Source organism: Macaca thibetana, chromosome 14, assembly GCF_024542745.1.
Source record: "Macaca thibetana thibetana isolate TM-01 chromosome 14, ASM2454274v1, whole genome shotgun sequence".
Lineage (NCBI taxonomy): Eukaryota > Metazoa > Chordata > Mammalia > Primates > Cercopithecidae > Macaca > Macaca thibetana.
Window position 1 is genome coordinate 37,002,607 of NC_065591.1, and position 20,234 is coordinate 37,022,840.

The 20,234-nt window shown below is 32.9% G+C and overlaps 1 protein-coding gene across 5 annotated transcripts in view; it reads right to left on the reverse strand.

The window, feature by feature from the left end:
* The window catches only part of METTL15 (methyltransferase like 15), a 236,223-nt gene that overhangs the window by 107,859 nt on the left and 108,130 nt on the right, over positions 1 to 20,234 (reverse strand). The gene's annotated exons all lie outside the window — the stretch shown is intronic.

The window sequence follows — 20,234 nt, forward strand, 5'->3', positions numbered from 1 at the left end:
GCTGAGGCAGCAGAATGGCGTGAACCCAGGAGGTGTAGCTTGCAGTGAGTCAAGATGGTGCCACTGCAAATCCAGCCTGGGCGACAGAGCCAGACTCCATCTCAAAAAAAAAAAAAAAAGAAATTTGGTCTCTGCCACTAACCAACTCTTGAAGAAGGCTGGGCTAGATCTGTGAGATTTAGTTATCTGCCCACTTAGCACACCCTTCCCTCTCAGTGCAACCAGAAAAACATTCCTCCAGGGTTCATGGAGAATGCTTTGAAAATCACTAGTCAGATCCATAGGCTTTAAGGTCATCTTTCCTAATTCTTCAAACTGTTGTTATCATTTAAAATTAAAATAGATATAGAAACCCAAATAAGGAAAAACTAGAGCTGTGTCCATAAAACAAAGGAAAGACACTGATGAAAGTGAAAAGCAATAATATAGTAAACTCAGAATAAAGGAAACTACCATATGACTTTATAATTGGATGCAATCATTTTCTTACTTTTAGAAAAATGAGCATTTTTATATTCTAGGAATGATGTTCTCTAAATTATCATTGACTGAAGTTTACTATTTAGAATTTGCCCTTTAGTTCACTCTCAATAATTTTTGCATAATAACCATGCATTCAGGCTTTTTTAATTTAATTCAAGAAACAAACTTGGAGCACTGAGAATACACTGGAAAATAAGACATCATTTCTATCTTTGAGCTTATATTCCAGAGTAGAGATGGAGCATGAGAGGAAATCAATAAACCTAAATATAGTAACAGAAGAATTTTAACATGAATAAATACTTAATGATTGACAAATAAGTATATGCTAATAACATGCAAACATATGTACAGTTCTTCTATACGAATACTAAATACCTGATTCTGACATTCTCAAAATTTTAGTCAATATTATAATCTTAAACAGAGACTTTTATTTATATTTTAATGGACCCCTGTTTCTATTTTAATGGACCCCTGTTTCTAGCTTCCCTGCTTTTGCCCTAGGCTCCTTGAGAGTGTACTCAACATAGCAGTCAGAATAATGCTTTTAAAACATGTCAGACAATGTCACTCACTCAAAACTCTGCAATGATTTCCCATTTCACTTAGAATAAAAGCCAATGTTCATTCAATGGCCTAAAAAGCTTTTGCATGATCTGTCATCTGAGCACTACCACCCTCCCCTACTCCCCATTAGTCTTCTGCCATCATCTCTTTCTCTTACTACTCTTCTTGTTCATTATGTGCTCCCCATATGGGCATCTTTGCTTTTCCTTGAAAACACCAGGCACACGTGGTATCACTTTCAGGACTTTACCTTGCTCTAGCTTTTCCTCTTCCTGAATGCTATCTTCTCAGATTCATCCCATTCTAACTCCTTACCTCTTCCAAGTCTTTGCCAATACGTCTTATTCTTGAGACCCTATTTACCCTTGGAAAACTGTAACAAGCTTTATCTACAATCCTCATGTTCCCAATCCCCTTTGCTCTTCTCTGGTTGTTTTTTTTTTTTTTTTTTTTTTTTTTTTTCCCTCGTTTTTTCGTTTTTTTCTTTTTTTGTTCTTTTGAGACCGAATCTGACTCTCTCGCCTGTCGCCCAGGCTGGCGCGCAGTGGTGCAATCTTGGCCCACTGCAAGCTCCGCCTCCCGGGTTCACGCCATTCTCCGGCCTCAGCCTCTCAAGTAGCTGGGGCTACAGGTGCCCGCCACCATACCCTGCTAATTTTTGTATTTTTAGTAGAGACGGGGTTTCACCGTGTTAGCCAGGATAGTCTCGATCTCCTGACGTCGCCATCCGCCTGCCTCGGCCTCCCAAAGTGCTGGGATTACAGTCATGAGCAACCACGCCCGGTCCTCTGGTTGTTTTTCATAGTAAGTATCACTTTGTTACATACTAGACAACTTACCTATTCTGCTTATTACAAGATCGGCCCTGCTAGAAGTTAACTCCCATGGTGGCAGGTTCTTTGGTTTATTCACTGATTTATCCCAAGCACTGAGAAAAGTGCCTGGCACATTGTAGATGTTCAATAAATATATGCTAAATAAATGAGCAAATGACCTTTTTCCTAGAATAAAACAGTATTTCAAGAAAATACTGAGTATATCATTATTTTCAGAAATACATAAGCTCTTTAAAAATACAGCTTTTATTTTCTGACAATCAAATCTTCTTAAATAAGTCCACTTGGCTTTTAAAAAAAAGTTTGAAACACATCAGACAATTAAAAGGGTTATCCCTTATTCAATTTTTTTATCCATATTTCACTATTCAAAAAACTTGGCTATCCCCTTTGCCTTTCCTCTATCATCTATGTTTCCCATCTTTTTAAATTTTCTTAACATCTGATAAGAAATTGGTTAAGACTGAGTCAAGTTAAATGTTGGGAAACCTAGGACAAATTAAAAGATTGCCAATACATCAATGCAGATCAATCATTTAAAAGTTTAGGCGTATTTTAAAGGAACAAGCACTAAGCTCTCAGGCATAAATTTAAGATTTTAATCCTAGTAGAACAAGCTATTTGCTGTATGACTGGATCTCTGTTACTTCACCTCAAAAACTGGTATAGAAATCCTAATCCTACATTTAATCCTAATATTCTACACAATGTGATGATCAAATGAAATATATGAATGTGAATGCACATTAGAGATTAAGTTTTGATGAAATCTTGTTAGCTATTGTTATTTCTACAACTATAGTTTCATAGTCTAATCCATATAAAAGACACCTATATTAAAATCCTTGATTATTCAGAAATCTTTGTAGATTATATAACTGTTACATAAAGTACATTTTTCTCGTTTAACAAATACTTACGAACAAAGTATAGCTGATCTTTACATGATACTTAACAGTTGAATGAACGAATCAATGTGTTATATGAATTTACTTAGTTTTAATGAAACTGAAGCAGCTCATGAAAAGTCAAGTATTACAGGGCAGCTTTATTTAAAGAATATTTGCAACTGCATCATTTATAATGCAATAGATTGTGGGCATCTCTTCTATTTTACTTGCTATGTTTGTTGCTTGATTGATCCCTTTACTTCTTCAACAAATATTTATTGATACCCTATTATGGCCAGCAACTGTTATAGGTATTAGATCTATATCAGTAAGGGAAAAATATTCCTACTGTCATGGTAGTTATATTCTAGTTCGGGTAAATAAACAATAAACTAGTAATTATTATTTATAATAAATATGTACTATGTCAAAGGGTGATAATGCTGTAGAACAAAATATAAAGCAAAGGTAACGAATTACAAAATACTAGAGTTGACTTCTAAGTTTGATACTTTCTATATAAAGTATACAGAAGAGACTTAGAAGTATACAGAAGACATTTGAGAAGAGACTTGAAAGAAATAAAGGAATGTGCCACAGAACATCTGGGAAGAGGAAATGGCTTTGAAGTGTAAACATGCTAGGAGTACAAAAACAGAGTAAAAAAACAGGGTAAAAAAACAGCGGTCAACATAGCAGAGGAAAAACATGATATAATTTGCTTTTAAAAAGGATAACTTGTCCTGGGGCTGAGAACAGACTATAGAAGTATTTTAATGGCAGAAGCTGGAAGACAAGTCAAAAGACAAAACTCCAATTAGGAGATGATGGTGGCCTGGACCAGGGTGGTAATGCTAAGGTGATACGAAGGGTCAGATTTCATATACACCTTGAAGGTAGAGTTAATGGGATTTCCAACAGAATTGTACTGGCATATAAAAAGGATGAGTATTCCTTTTTATTATTAAAAGAATTTTATTTTGCACATAGAAAAACAGAATTGCCCTTACAGATGGGTTGGAATCAGGGCAAAGCATGTTTTGAGGAAAAGATCAAAAGTTTTGTTTAAACATGTTACATCTGAGATTTCTATTAGCCAGCTAAGTGGAAATGCCAGCTAAGCAGCTGGATGGAAAAGACTGAAGATAAAAATCTGGAATCATCAATGTGTAGATAGTTTTTAAAGCTCTGAAACTAGGCAAGATTACTGAGGGAACGAGTGTAAATAGAAAAGAGGCCTGTAGAATGAGCCCTGAAGAACAACAAATATTAGGGGGAAAGGAGCAGGCACACGTGAAGAGCTTGAGAAGGAACAGTAGAGACAGGAAAAAAAAAATCCAAATAAAATCATTTGAAGGAATAGGAAGTAGTCAACTATGGCACATGATGCTGATGGCTTATGTGTTTATCTAAGTTCAGAAATGAGAACTAACCACTGAATTTGGCATTGCGAATATCACTGGAGTCTTTGACAAGAGGAGTTTTGGTAGAGCTGTGGGGTGGGGCAGTTGAAGGCCTTATCTGGGAGAGTCTAAGAAAGAATGGAGGGAGAAGAATTCAAAAAAGTGAATATAGACAACTGATGGCATAACTACAAAGTAGAAGTATTCCTCACCACTCATGTATTTGTACTTGGATGTTAGCTAAGTGACTGATTCCAAATTAATAAAAGCAGGAGAAACAACTGTTATGGTAACAATAATCAGCATTTATTCAAATAATTATTATTTTATCACTTATACCTCACTCACCATAAGGAAGATGAGGTGACTGAGGCTTGGAGTAACTTGCCCTACAATAGAGACTTAAGAGGGAAAACAATGTAGTGTTGTATTCCAGAAAGACTTTTATCCTTTAAGTTAAAAAAAAATTAGCCACAGTCTATACATGAGTACTTGGTTTTCCTCACAAGGAAAGCAAAAAAAGCTAATGGTTTACACAAACAAAGAAATGTAATCATTTATACAAGCAAAATTACTTTAAACATATATTTTCCTATTCTGTCTCATAACTATCCTGATTACTTCCAAAGGATTCTACTAGTATTACTATACAAAGTTTTAGTCTTCTTTTAATTATTATCTATGTTATTAAGCAGTACATTGTGTCCTAAAAATTGAGTACAAAGAACTCCTGATTTATAGTGCACTCCATTTTTGGCATTTATATTCACTGCATTTAAGAACACAAATGTACATTTTAAGCCACTAAAAATAAAACTATATTCATGAAATTAGATGTGATTCCTTAATGTGATTAGATTGCTAACGCATAATTTTAATTAAAAAAAAAAAGGCAAATTTTGTTGTCCACTTCAATTCCTTGCATACAGGTAGATAACTTTTTGAAATTCCAAGCTTAGACTAACTCTTACTCTATTTTTCTTCGTGATGTGTATGCTGCTATATTAATAAGAGAAAAAAAAATGGGTCAAGCTCTGTTAGATATTCAGAGTGTGGGTAGAAATCCTTTGACGAGCTTTCTGGGGATGCCTATAACATGGGAGTAGCTGTTGAGATTCCAGGAGAAAAAGATAAAATTCTGCCAGTAGCAGTATCTCTTACAAATAAACCCTTTCACACTCACTAAAAAGGATGTTAGAAAGGTGCCTGAAATCTAGCAATTAACCAATATCATTGCAAAATTTTAGCATAGACAATCCTACACTGAGTCTACACATTGCACACAATATGTTCCTTTTAATATACTTGCTGATATGAAAACTGCTACAAGATACAAAATAAATAAAAGTGTTCATATAAAAAATACTTTTAAAATTATTCCATGAATCCTAATATCTTTAATTATTACATCATAACTAAATATTCTATAGTATACCTTTTTTCTTTCAAAGAAATGATTAATTTTATGTTATAAATAGGAGTCTGCATGACAAATATGAATTTTTTAGATTCAGTGAACAGAGACTAGCATTATTCAAAAATAAAGTTTATTTATAATATAGAGTATCCAAGCATCTTTTTTCTAGTGATAATATACATAATTCCCATACAGATTCCCTTGGCACAGGACTGCAAGTGGAAATAGTACTGAAAACTAGTTTCTCCATAGTAAAAGCTAGTAGTAAGGATTTGAGCTCATTGGAAGATATGATATGGTATATCTAATCAGGGTTTATCACTTAACATTTCTATATAAATATTTACTGAGGAAGTAAATCTACAGTTTACTCCACAATTCTCTCTAGAACTTAGATCTAGACTTATAACATATTTTAAAGAGTAGTGTGGATATTTTTAAAGGTTCTATTTACATTGTAAAATGCAAATTAAGATAAACTCAGCCTATTATATCTAATTTCTATTTTATACATTTGATATAGAAAATGAAAAAAATCATCCATTCATTTATTCATCTAACCATCCATCCATATGATATTGGGCATGTACTATATGCCAGGGACTATACAAAGTTTGAAAGTGCAAAGTCTGTTAAGACATAGCAACACTTCAAGGAGCATATAATATATGGAAGTAAACCAAGAGAATGATGAAAAGCTTGGATAAAGGTAGCACAGGGTGTGCCAAGGAACAGAAGAGAAAAATTTTAATCAATTTGGAAATATCTGGGTGATTTTGCAGAGATAATAGTGCTAAGTCTTGAAACATAAGTGGGGTGAGATATAGGTAAATGAACAGCACATAGACATGAAGAGAGGTATGACAAAACATTGTGAGTTAATATGAAAGTAGTTTAGATTTCAAGGAGGGTATGAGAAGACTGCTGTAAAGTTATAAGAGATGACTCTAAAGAAAAGAAAGGCCATATGCTCAATGGCCTCCTGTGGTAAGTAGAAAAGTTTAACTTTATTATGAAAGTAATGGTGCACCATTGAAAACTGTAAGAATTTTACCATAGGAAAAAAAGTCTGTTTTATAGAAGTAGTCATTGAATAGCTAACTTAACTTGATCAATGATATCTTTTTTTTTTTTTTTTTTTTTGAGACGGAGTCTTGCTCTGTAGCTCGGGCTGGAGTGCAGTGGCTCACTGCAAGCTCCGCCTCCCGGGTTTACGCCATTCTCCTGCCTCAGCCTCCGGAGTAGCTGGGACTACAGGCGCCCGCCACCTCGCCCGGCTAGGTTTTTGTATTTTTTTTAGTAGAGACGGGGTTTCACGGTGTTAGCCAGGATGGTCTCGATCTCCTGACCTCGTGATCCGCCCGTCTCGGCCTCCCAAAGTGCTGGGATTACAGGCTTGAGCCACCGCGCCCGGCCGATCAATGATATCTTAATCAGCGATATCTTATTATTTTATTTGTCCGATGAAATGTCCATAATGTGTCCTATATAATGAGTACTCTTCCTTCTTGTAATTATTTGTTGTAATGGTATTTTATTTAAATAACATAGTTATTCCATGCTATTTAAAGCATATTGCCTTGGTATTTAATGTTTTTGGGTCCTGACACTTATCTTAAATAAATACTTGTTAATTATCTATCTTTCCTGATAAAGTAAGAAGGCATTATGTTGACCTTTTTATCCAGCTGTAATACCAGAATATGACTTAATATCTGCCCCAAAACAGTGTCTGGAATTGAATTAAATGAGTAACTATGCTAACAGAGAAAATAAGAATGTATATTCCTCAAATAATTTAAATTTGAATTTAGAGTGTGTTTAGTATTTTCCCTGCAAGGAGATTTACTTATCTGATTTCATAGAGGTTTACTTGTCTCTTTATTAGATAATGAGCTCTATCTTGTGGTACAGAGGCGTTATCTTGAGCTTCTGAGCATTCCCCACGCCAAGTCTATTTCCCCATACACAGCAGGCACTAAAATGTACATTGAACTGTGTATTAAATTTGGATTGTATTCTCTCAGGAAAAAAGGAATAAAATACTAAAGTAGATAATCCAATCCAGCAGCTGTTTGTCTCAGTTTTACTTTAAATATCAGGCAAAAATGGGGGTGTCGAGAACAGGAGGATTATACATGTAATTATAGCAAACTCATTTGATTTAATTAGTTGATGATTTAGAGAAAATACAACTATTGTTTTCATTCTTTTAATAACTCAGAAGCCCAAACATGAAGGGTTCTACTAAAATTTTCTCATATGTAATAAAATATATCTCTAAATATGTATTATTTACCCAAGATAAAATGAAGTCTTTCTAGGTATAGTCATTCTTGTACTGAACAAGCTGCTATTCTTATCCTGTACCATATGGATATGCTCAAATGACGTAGGCAATAAAAATGGATTATCTCAAGTTTGTGAAGAGGTAATTCATTTTCTCATAGTTATCATAATATAAATATCATATACATTTCAAATATACACGTTGACTTTCATGAATCAGTTTTCAAACTTTTAAGCCAAATATTCTAAGAATAAATATATAACAGTACTTAGGAATGGATGCAGAGGTGTTAATAATAATATATAGGTCTATAGTTAAATTTGTATTTGTCAAAAGACAAAGAGTTTATTTAAAATAAATACTTACAGATTCTGTCTCCTCATGTCAGTAATAAGCTAAAGAGTCAACAATGAATTTAAATGTACAGGTAATGAAGGTGACTCAAGATTTAGCCTTGCAGAATTTTCAGGCTTCAGAACAAGAAATGGCTAAAAATTAAATCTTGTACCTTCTTTACTGAGAAAAAAGTAGCTTTCAGAAATCCAGCAGCATATGAATATAGAAGAGAGTCAAATAATAGAAGACAGATAAGAAAGAACTTCTGATTGGTTGATGACATTTGTATGATATTAGTTATTTTTATCTAAAGCCAAGAAGTGTGGAAAAACCACAATCAATAAAAAGTAAGTCTGGGGTTAAAAGAAGACAATAATACAGCTCAGTGCAGGAGTATCTGTAACTATTACAGGCTGTCTCAGTCCATTTAGGGTGCTATAACAAAACATCTTAGACTGGGTAATTTATTGAAACAGAAATTTATTTCTCATAGTTCTAGAGGTTGGGAAGTTCAAGATCAAAATGCCAGCAGATTCAGTGTCTGGTGAGGGCATGTGTTCTGCTTAAAAGGGAGCAGATAAGATGTGTCCTCACATGGCAGAAGGACAAAGCAGCTCCCTGCAATCTTTTATAAGAGCATTAATTCCATTCGTGAGGGTAGAACACTCATAACTTAATCACTTCCCCAAAGACCTCACTTCTTAATACTATTAGGTTTCAACACAGGAATCTGGGGGAGACACCAATATTCAGACCACTGCACAGATATAGCCTTCAGTATTTACACTGACAAGGGAAGAAAGTCTATAACAAAAGGCAGATGCCACAGTACTTTGCAAGGTGAGAGAAGCTGAATGGTGTCCCAAGCCTCAAATCTTAAAACAATTCTATCTGTGCATATTAAGGAACCAAGCAGGTAAAGACAGGAAATAATTGCCAATCATCATCTTGGTGTATGCCAGTGAAACTTTCCAAAATCTTAGCATAATGACAATAATAATTAATATAACTATGTATTATCCTACATAATTCTAACAAAGCAACTATAGCTAATATTTATTAAACAATTTTATGATATACAATCTAATTGCATAAACTTATTCAATCTTCATAACATCCCATAAGGTAGGTATTAATAGTACCTCATTTTAAAGGTATAAAAATACAGACTTAGAAAGATTAAGTCATTGATCTGAAAATCTAATAGCTAGAAAGAGGCAGAACTAAGACTCTAAATCAAGACTGTTTGATTCTAAAATCTAAACTACTTTCTCACCTGTGGGGATGGATATTTGAAATAAGCCAGATCCAGATGAGTTCAAAGAGGGAGGAACCAGCTAGGAATAAAGTTTCAGATACCTTGTAAGTCTGCAAAGTTTTTGGCAAAAAATTAAAAATTAAAAAATAACATATCCAAGCAGGGATATGACATATGTTAGACATAGTTTTTTTCTTCAATGAACATTTAATATACAACATGAACAATATATGTGGAATATAGTCAAATAGCATGGTGGTTTTCAAAAAATTTTGATCAAGACACATAGTCAACAATAAGTTTAACTGCAGTCACATATATACAGAAACTTACAATACATATGTATATGTATATATGTATACATAAAATTCTTTCATTAGAAACAATACTTAATTTAACTTCATATGATGTTCTATGATATTCTTATTCCATTCCATTAAACTCTGATCAGGATCCAACAAAATGATTTCATGACTCATTAAAAAGATATGCTAGACAGTGTTCTAAGCCTAATCCTATTATTTCTAGGAAGTATGTACTATTATTATCTCCATTTTTAAAGATGAGAAAACTGAGTAGCAGAGTGGTTAAGTAACCTATTCAAAGTTTTATACTGAGTAAATAGCAGAGTTGAAGTTAAAAAAAGCTTAGCAGTCTGGTTACAGAGTTATATGGAAAAGAAGGAAAAGAGCAGTCAGATACTAAAGCGGGTAAGCCTTGAGGTAGACATGAAAGAGCCTTACTGATTACACACAAGGGAGGAGATTCTGAGAAAAAGATAATTACCGAAAGTCTTCTGTGAGAATAAAAATACACGCTGGACTTAAGAACACGGTAAGACTGAACTTATTCCTTGTCTCCTTCCTTATACTGGCTAAGTCAGAAGAATGGGAATTCTTGAGGGTCTCACAAAATGTAGTGTCATAATATTAACTTCAGTTTCACTTATAAACACAAAACATACTTTTATCTTGGAAAAAAATTGTTTTAATTATTTAGAATACCATTAAAACAGGAAGCCAGAGATCATTAAGACAAAGTAGAATTTCTAATAGAATGATCAGGAAACAAAAATCTAGGACCAACTATCCTCAGTTTTCAGATACAGCAGCAATTCCTAGCCTTCTAATTGATCTCACTGAATCCTTCCCAATTTTGCCCTCCTCCTACCCATTCTTCACACAAACAAAAAGACTATTCCTTTGAAAATGCAAATATGATCATGTCAGTTCCCTGTTTCAAAAACTTTGGTGCTTTCCCTTTGTTCTTAAGATGAAGTCTAAAATCCCTAACAAGGTCCTGTATAGCCTAGCCCTAACTTACCACTCTGGCCATTCCTCTCCCTTTCTATCATCCATTCACATTACAGTTCTTTCAATATGCCATTCTCAGTTCTGCCAAAGATCTTTGAATATTCTGTTTTCAACACCTCAATTCTCTCTCTTGCCAGATCATCCCTCCCTCTTTCACCTAGCTAACAATCATTGATCTTTCAGGTTCTAACTTGAATTCACATACTCTGGAAGTCTTCCTAGAAGTTCTAAACTAGATTAGATCCTGATATCATATTCTTTAGATCTACTCATTCATAGCCATGATCACAATTTTAATTAAATAACTAGTTGTAAAATTATCTGTTTTCTATCTAATTTCTGCTTACATTGTAAACTCTATGAAGGCATAGCTATAGGTCTTAATCCCTCTGGAACCGTCAGAACTAGCAGATTGCCTGAAAAGTAGATAGTACAATACAAGTTTATGGAATAAACATATATTCCTCAAGTCTTGGGACTATGTTTGGTAGACTAGAGTCAAGTTTTACCTCCTCAAACAAACAGCTTCAGCTTACAAGGCTAACATCTCCTGAGCAAAGGTTATATTTAATAATATTAAATGGGGCAAAATACAATATCCTGTTTTAGTAATGTTTGTGTTACCAAAAATAATGAACAGGTAACAGATCATCATCAATAGTTCAAAATGGTCTAGTTAATTTTTGCAAGATATCTTTTTTCATGCTTGTTTATATTTGTGAAAATTCTTTCACTTTTGACAGTGTATGACAGAACTGACCTCCCATGGTTAGTAAGATTAATAACAACTGTGTCTCATATCTAATCCTAAAAGTCTAAATTTTAGGTTGATAGGGCTGTTTAAGATCATGTATTCTTTTATAAGATTTTAAAACTGGCCTTAGGGTCAAAATGCCTGGGTTTCAGTCTTGACTCTGTTAAACAATGTGACTAAATTGCTTCTTGAATAACATTGTAGTGGTGTAGAAAGAATACAAGCAGCAAACCTGATGCTGATTTCTAGACTTGCCATTGCTCTGGCTTCCTGTGTAAATATGACCGAAAATTAAAAATGGCAGCTTAAAAGAAAGAGAAGGAAAATGATAAACTTCAAGTGCTAGAAAATAAGACTACACAACTTAGATAATGTGGGTAGTTTAGAATATATCATATCATATGAATAAATAGTTTTATAACTCTCTAATTATATTACTATGTTAGCTGGCTTCCCTCTTTTTGCTCCACAGTAATATAATTTGTTTGTTTAATCTTTTCTGAAAACAAAAAAAAACAATGGAAGTTCAAATAGTATAAATCACTAAAAGTAGTCCCCAAGGATATGGCAGAATACAGAAAACCTAACTCTTCTTACCAAATGTAAGTCTGAACCCTGATTGAAGGCTGTGGAGTGAGTTAGGAAAAAGGTTAAGAATGTTCCACTCACACCCATTGCCTCAGAGACACAAGAGAGCACCAGAAGGAACCTATTCCTTGATGTATATACTCTGTTCACAAAGAAAATATGGAAATGAAACGATAACAGAAGAAGAAATAAAAATAATTTGGCAGAAAGGAGAAAGTCAACAAATTAAATAAGAAAAGATTTTAAGCAAAGATAACTTCTAAGTAGCGGAATTAAAACTTGAACAATATTGACAGTAAAAACCATAAACAACACTACAGAAAATAAAATCCTTAACCCAGAGAATAATCTCAAAGAGATTTTGCAGAATACTGCAGTAAAGTGAAAATAGCTGAAAACACTAAGAGATTAAATAAAACACATGTGGGATAGATAATATATATCTAACCAACAAATAATGAAGGCTCACAGGGCAGAAAACAGAAATAAGGGTAGAGAGGTTACTAAAACAAAAAGTCATCTTTGTAGACGAAAGACCTGATCCACAGGACAAAAACTGTTCATGGAGTATACAGAAAATTAACTAAAAGTGACCAATCAGTAATATTTCTTAGTACTATTTATAAATATCAAAAATTTTCAAAGAACTGTATCTAATAAGCATCCAGCCTGGGTGTGAAAAGAACAAGTGAGAAACAGATTTCCAAGAAACAGAAAAAAAAAAAAAAAAAAAAAAAACTGGGTTGACCTCAGACTTCTCCACAATACTACAACCAGAAGAACATAAGTGATATCAATAAAATTCCCCAAATTCTATACTCTATCAAGTCATTGCAAATGTAAGAAGGCATGAAAAACACTGTTTTCTCAGGTAAACAAAAGCTCAGATGTATCCTTTCTGCATGTTTACAGAAAAACTACTTAAAGATGTAATCAATTGACTGAGACATGAACCCACATAAGGAATGAAAAATGGAACTGAAAGTATTATAAAACAGCTAGTAGGCTCATTGAAATAAATTAAAATGGCCTAACTATAAAGAATTATTTTAGATAATACAGCCAAAAATGTAAATGCTAACTAACAGTTATCATAAGAGTAGACATTAATATCTAAATCCCAAGATAGTATTTAAAGAGCCAAAGAGTAGGGTAGCAGAAGAAGAAGAAAAACAAATAAAGGAGTATTACTTTATCACCTTACATGACAGTGGTTAATCAATAAATATTATTTTAAAAGCATACTTAAAAAAGTATTTAAATACTTTTTATCTTAAAAAATACTAAAGTCAGTGATGAGTAAATTAAAAAAATAAAAGGAATGTCATTAAATCACTAGTGAAGAGGTAAAATCAAATATATATAATGGACATAAGAAATTATAAAAGTTCAATAAAACACAAAAATTAAAAATACAAAAGAAGGTAACAACGGTGTATCCTGATATAATTACCCTTTTACAGAAAACACACTCAGATTTGCTTGCCCAAAACACATCGGATATTTGCTGCTTATTAAATCATCAACTATATGAATATAGATAAGAGTATATAAGAATTAGGGTTTTAATAAATTAAGTTACAATTATATGATAAAAATACCCTACAATCAATAAAATCGTGTTTTAAAATAATTTAATTAAAGAGGAATGTGCTGATAATATATAAGTAGACTCCATTTAGCAAAATATATATACATGTGTCATATATGAACATATATGCATAGATAACCAAAGTAATTAGAAGGAAGTATTCCAACTTGTTTACACTGGTGTTAGTTCTATGAATTATTTTAAATTTTTTCTCAGTACTTTCCTGTATTTTATAATTTTAATTTAGAAAAAAATTAACTAAGAAACACAAAATACCAGATTAAGTGGAAAGATATATCAGGCTTCTGGATTGCGATACAGAATAAAGATGTCATTTCTTTATAAGGCAGTTATGCATTTAATACAATTAATCAAAATGGATTTTAAACTTTGCCATGATATTCTAACATTTTACAAGTACAAAAAGTGAAAGTGCCCCAAAAAAATTCAAACAGGAAGGAGTATACATAATGAAATACTGACGACCAGAAACATGGAATGAAATACACAAAATCACTAACCCTGATTACCTAAAGTGGTAGAATTATGGGTGAGTTTATATTTTTCTATTATAAATTTACCCCAGTACACATAGCTTGTTTTATGAAATGTTGAAAATAACAGCTTATTATCTTTTTAGAAACCACTTAAAATTATAGTAAAATGATGGAATGCTTTTTATTTTCTTTATACATATCTATATTCTGTAAACTTAGTATACATAGTATGTATTATTCCTAAATTCAGAAGATAAAAAACTTTGGTTTTTAAAATTGTCTTCCAATATCCATCTTCCACTACATTAAAAAGTCAACCAACACCTCACTGCTCCAATTTAAATGTGTTTCCTCTTATACAGTCTTCAGAGGCAATAGCAAAAAGTTTCAGTCTTCAAACAACAGGTGATCTGACATGTCATCTTTTCTGAAAGAGCTAAAATGGGTTAGCCTAAAACTCAGCCTTCCCATGAATTGCTCAGTTTTCTGTAAAAATGTTAGTTTCTATTTCTGACTTAGTTTTGACAGAGTAAAGGACAAGGGATTTTTTTTAAGAGAAACTTAACTCCTCTTTTAGAATAATAGCAAAATAAATAAAAGAAAAAAATTACTATATTTCTTCAAAAGGTGTTTACTTTAAAATGACGAAATGTTTCATTGTGTGCTCTGCTACAGGTTGCAATTACATAAATACTTTTACGAAGATATGTAATCTATCTATCTACCCTTTCAACCAGCTATCCATCTATCCATTATTCCCGGAAATACTCCCAAACACAAATGTGTGTTTTTCTCTCTCATGCATACTTTATTTTACTACTATATATGTGGATATGAACAAATTATATATATAGCATTACTCTGAATTTTCTATTTTGCATAAATATGCAGAGATGTAATCATAAAATCTCTGGGTTTTTCTTAATCATTGTTTTCTCTTTCCCTGAACGTCCCTCAATTGTTAATCCTGTCTTTCTCAAGTTCTCCATGATTATATACACACAAGCAATGTATGTATAAAGTTTGTAGGAAATGTAAAAACATGTTTCCTTAGATATTCTTTTACTTAGATGGAATAGATTCTAGGCAGATTATGTGCTTTATATTAAAAGATGTCCACCCAAATTAGATGAAAGTATCTTTTTCTGCATATCCTCACTAGCAAAATTATGCTTTTTAGTGTATTGCACCATTATTATTTTGATTGCTCTCATTATTGCTACTGAATTGGAGCATCCTTTCAGTTTAATCTTCTATGAATCACCCTTCTGTATGTTTTGTTGTCTGCTCTCTAGTTTTGTAAGAACTTATCCTATATAATAGATACCAATCTTTTTCCTATCTTCTATATTACTAACATTTATTTTTCAAATTAGCTGTTAGAAATTAACAAACTATTCTTGCTTTATGTTTTTTAAAATTACATAAACATATTTACAGATTTATGATTTCTAGTCTTAAGAAGTTTCTCACTCCTAGATTGTGTATATAGTCTCTCCAATTTTCTCATAGAACTTGTATATTCAAATTTTCACAAATTTTTTACACCATCTAGAAGTTTTTCTTGAATCCAAATTTTAATATGGGTCAATTTTATTTTCCTCAAATCTGACAGGCATTGTAACAGCATCATTTTTTAATAATGCACCATTTTCTCAATGAATTAAAATATTTTTATCTTCAATTAAATGCCTTTATTTAGCAGAATCAATTTTTGGATTATTTCCTCCACTAATCCACTTGCCTATTCTTGTATCAATATTGTATTGATTCATTACAGTGATTTTATCGTGTAATCTTACATCTAGTAAGGCAGGTTTCCTCTTACTTTTTAATTAAAAAAACATCTTGTCACTTTTTGCCCCATATAAACTAAGGATCACATCATCCAAATTTAATGAACAAAGTAATTTACATGTACAATACATGTATATATGAATTTTGGGAGTATTAGCTCTTTTTATTTGTATTCTTTCTGATCTGTCTATCCATCCATGCATTCATGCATCCATCCATCCATCGAGACAGGATCTTGCTCTGTCACCAAGGTTGGAGTGCAATGGCATGACTAGGGCCCACTGCAATCTCAACCTCCTGAGTCCCACCACAGCCTCCTGAGTACCTGGGACTACAGGTGCGCACCACCATTTCTCTGTAAGAAACAGTGTCTCACTATGTTGCCAGGACTGGTCTCTTAACTCCTGGGCTCAAGAGATCTTCTGGCTTTGGCCTCACAAAGTGGTGGGGTTGCAGGCATGATCCTCTTCACTCCATCCTCTTTTTATAATATTAATTCTCTCTACCTCAAATATGTCTTCCCTTTTGTTCAAATGTTCTTGTATGCCCTTCAAAAAATTATAGTTTTCCCACTTGGAAGTGTGCTTTTTGTTAAATTTATTACTAAATATTTTATATAATTTTAGGTGCTTTTGTGAATAGAATATTTTTTCCCATTTCCCTTTCTAGGTACTGCTGGGGCTCAGAAAGCAATAGCCCCAAGTGAAAGCCTAAGAAGCAGCCTCAGAAGCAAAGTTACCTTCTGACCACCTCTTTCCCTCCTGTCTCTCATTTTCCTTAGAGACAAGCCACGCTAGAATCCCTCTTCCCCAACATGGGTCATAGAAACCAGAATCCCTTTCCTCCAAAGCCAGATTTAAAGCACAAAATATTATTCTAACCTCCCCCATAGAAACCAGAACCTTTTTTCTCCAAAGCCAGCTTCAAAGCCTAAAATACTACTCTAACTTCCCCTACTTCTTTCTGTGTAACAGAATAGATGACCCTAAAGAAATTAAGACCCTCATTCCACAGGAGTCCTACCTTCATACCCAGGAGAAAGGAATGATGCATAGAGAGACCTTATTGAGTTCCCCCAACTCAGCCAGTTAGTGTTAGACCATATATCCTTTTTGTCCAATCATAGCTCTACATGCTCTCCATACTTTATTGAATTTAAACATAAAAAATGGATAGTTCTCGCTATATCTTTGCATCTTCTTTCTGAAGGACCTTGTGCCATGTAAAACTATGATCAAATAAATTTGTTATTCTTTTCTCTTGTCAACCTCTCTTTGTTATAAGGGTATCAGCTGTGACCCTTATAATAGAAAGGAAATGGCTGACTTTCTTGTTGTCCCTAGAGTTCTTCTATTCTGAATAGAGTTTTAAATTTTTAGCTAAACATCATCTTATTAATTTTATAAGTATTTGGGGTTTTTAACTATTCAGTAAATCATTATAAGAAGAATATTCTAATTAGACTTTGTCAGATCTTGAAAAAATATTGAGAAATATTATTTATAGAAGTTAAATCCTATTTACATCCTAATTTTGTCTTAAATAGTTATAGTACTTCACATTTTAGGAAAATACTGCTTGTCCTTGATTGAGAATATTTTACATTTAAGTAGTTTCCTTAAATGAAATTTTAATAAGAATAGCTAGTTGATTATTGTCATGCTTATCAATCTATCATTGATTAACTACCTGACATGGAACATTCCATCTTCATGAAATAAACTTCATTAGGCCATAGGTATTACTATTTTAATTAAATGAAAGGTGAATTAGACATACTAGTATTTCCTTTCCAATTTTTATATTTCTATACTTCAGCAAACTTAGACATTTTTCCTTTTTATACTATCTCGATCAAGATTTGGTATTAGGCCAGGCATGGTGGCTCATGCCTATAATCCCAGTCCTTTGGGAGGCTGAGGTGGGATGATCACTTGAGCTCAGGAGTTTAAGACCAGCCTGAGCAACATAGGGAGACCTCATCTCTACTAAAAATAAAAAATTAGACAAGTGCATGCCTGTAGTCTCAGCTACTTGAGAGGCTGAGGCAGAAGGGTCAGGAAGCAGAGGCTGCAGTAAGCTATGATGGCATCACTGCACTCCAGCCTGGGCAAAACAGTGAAAACTTGTCTCCAATAAAAAAAAAAAAGATGGGTATTAAAATTATGCTAGATTCATAATATTAACGGGAATAATTTTCCAAATTTACCATGGTCAGGATTAGGGTAAAAGGCATTGCTATTTCCTCTTTTTTTTTTTTTTTTTTTTTTTAAGAATTAAATAACTGCAAATCCATTTGGTCAGGGTGTTTTTTTTCTATATACTTCAGCTACCTTCTGATTTCTATTATGGTGATGACATTCAAATTTTATAACTATTAATCAAGTTTTAATAATTTATATTTTGTTAGGATATCATTTATTTCATCTAGGTTTTGCAAGTTACCAGAGAGTTGCAGTTTTATTATCTTATGATGAACTTATCTTGTGTCTATGGTTGGTCTTCCTTCTCAATCTTAATCACACGTTTTAGCTCTAGAAATCAGGCTCAAAAGTGATTTTGCTATTTTCAAAGACTGATCTCTTGTGATTTCTTTATCCTTTCAATTTTTTTCTTTTTTTTTTGTTTATAGTTTCCTTGATTCTAGCTTTTATCTGTATTAATTCCTTCTTCACGGCTTACTCTGATCTGCTTCCTTTTTCTTATCTAATTTATTTTGTTTGACAAAGAAATCATTTTGTCAATGAAGTAAAAAAAAGTCTCAAGATTTGAGCCAAAGCAGTAATATTTAATAAAATGAGATTGTGAGGCTAGGGATTAGAATACATGTCCCAGGTCTGTCCCCATAAAGTCACTTATGCCTTCTAGCAAATCACTTCATCTCTCTGGCTAATAGTTTCCACATCTATAAACTAAAAAGAATATACAGCCTGATAGTTCCTGTTAGGTTAAAAAAAATTACACATGGTAAAATTTATAAACTTTAAGCTACATTTGAGAAAGTGGAGTGTTTAAAGGAATAAGAGCCATTGAAATCACTGGATTGGGAATCATTGCCTTAAGAAACAACAATATCTTAGGAAAATTCAGTTCTTCTATGACAGTAAAATATGACTGGCCCTCTTTATCTGTGGATCCCACATCAATTGATTCAACTAACTGCAGATCATAAAAAAAGATAGGTGCATCTGTACTGAACATGTACAAAACTTTTTTCCTTGTCATTATTCCCTAAACAATAAAGCATAACAACTGTTTAAACAGTATTTACTTTGTATTAGGTAAGTAACTTAGAGATGATTTGAAGTATATGGGAGGATGTGTGTAGGTTATATGCAAATACTGCACCATTTTATATAAGGGAATTGAGCATCCATGGATTTTGGTATCCACTTCTCCACAAGTACAAAGGGACTGCTGTATAAAAGAGGTCTATACTTCATGCATGTTCACATCATAACCAAGTGAACTCATACAATGTTTCACAAATATGAATGCTCTAATAAAACATCTTATTAAAGAAGGTACATCTAAGTTACACTGCAGAAGACAGATAGATTTAAAATATTAAAAATTAGTACCATGTAATTAAACCACATCTTCATATTATTCTTGGAAGAAATGAAATAATCTGGGGTCAAATGGTAGGCTTCAGGGACTCCATAAATTCTGTGATCTTGCAAACAAAAGCTTATGTGTATTTATATATAGTTTTATGGGGAGAGTTAATCACATTCATTAGATTTGCAAAGAGTTTGGGACCAGAAAGAAACTGTAAATACTATTCTAGATAACGGATTAAACTTTCTATTCTTAGTGTCTAATTAAAGTTTTCCATGGTCATATTTTTGGAACTTCATCAAAGAGACCATTTTGCTGTTGAATAGCTACAACTAGTAAAAACTCTAGTCCACATCAAGTCAAAACTTCAACTTTTGATGGGAACTATAGTTCACATCAACTCAAAATTACCTCTCAAATTCCCATCTATTTTCTTGACTCCAGTCTCTGATGAATGACAGAATAAAACAATTTCCCATTCCTGAAAACAGTCCTTTATGTATTTGGAGAGACCCATCTTAGCTCCAAGATATTTTTCTCTTTTAAAATGATGGCTTTAAACAACAAATCATGTAAACTCTACTCCCTAATTCAAAATGTTTCTTTAAAGGCAGATGGTTTTACCACTCATTCATGTAATATTTTATATT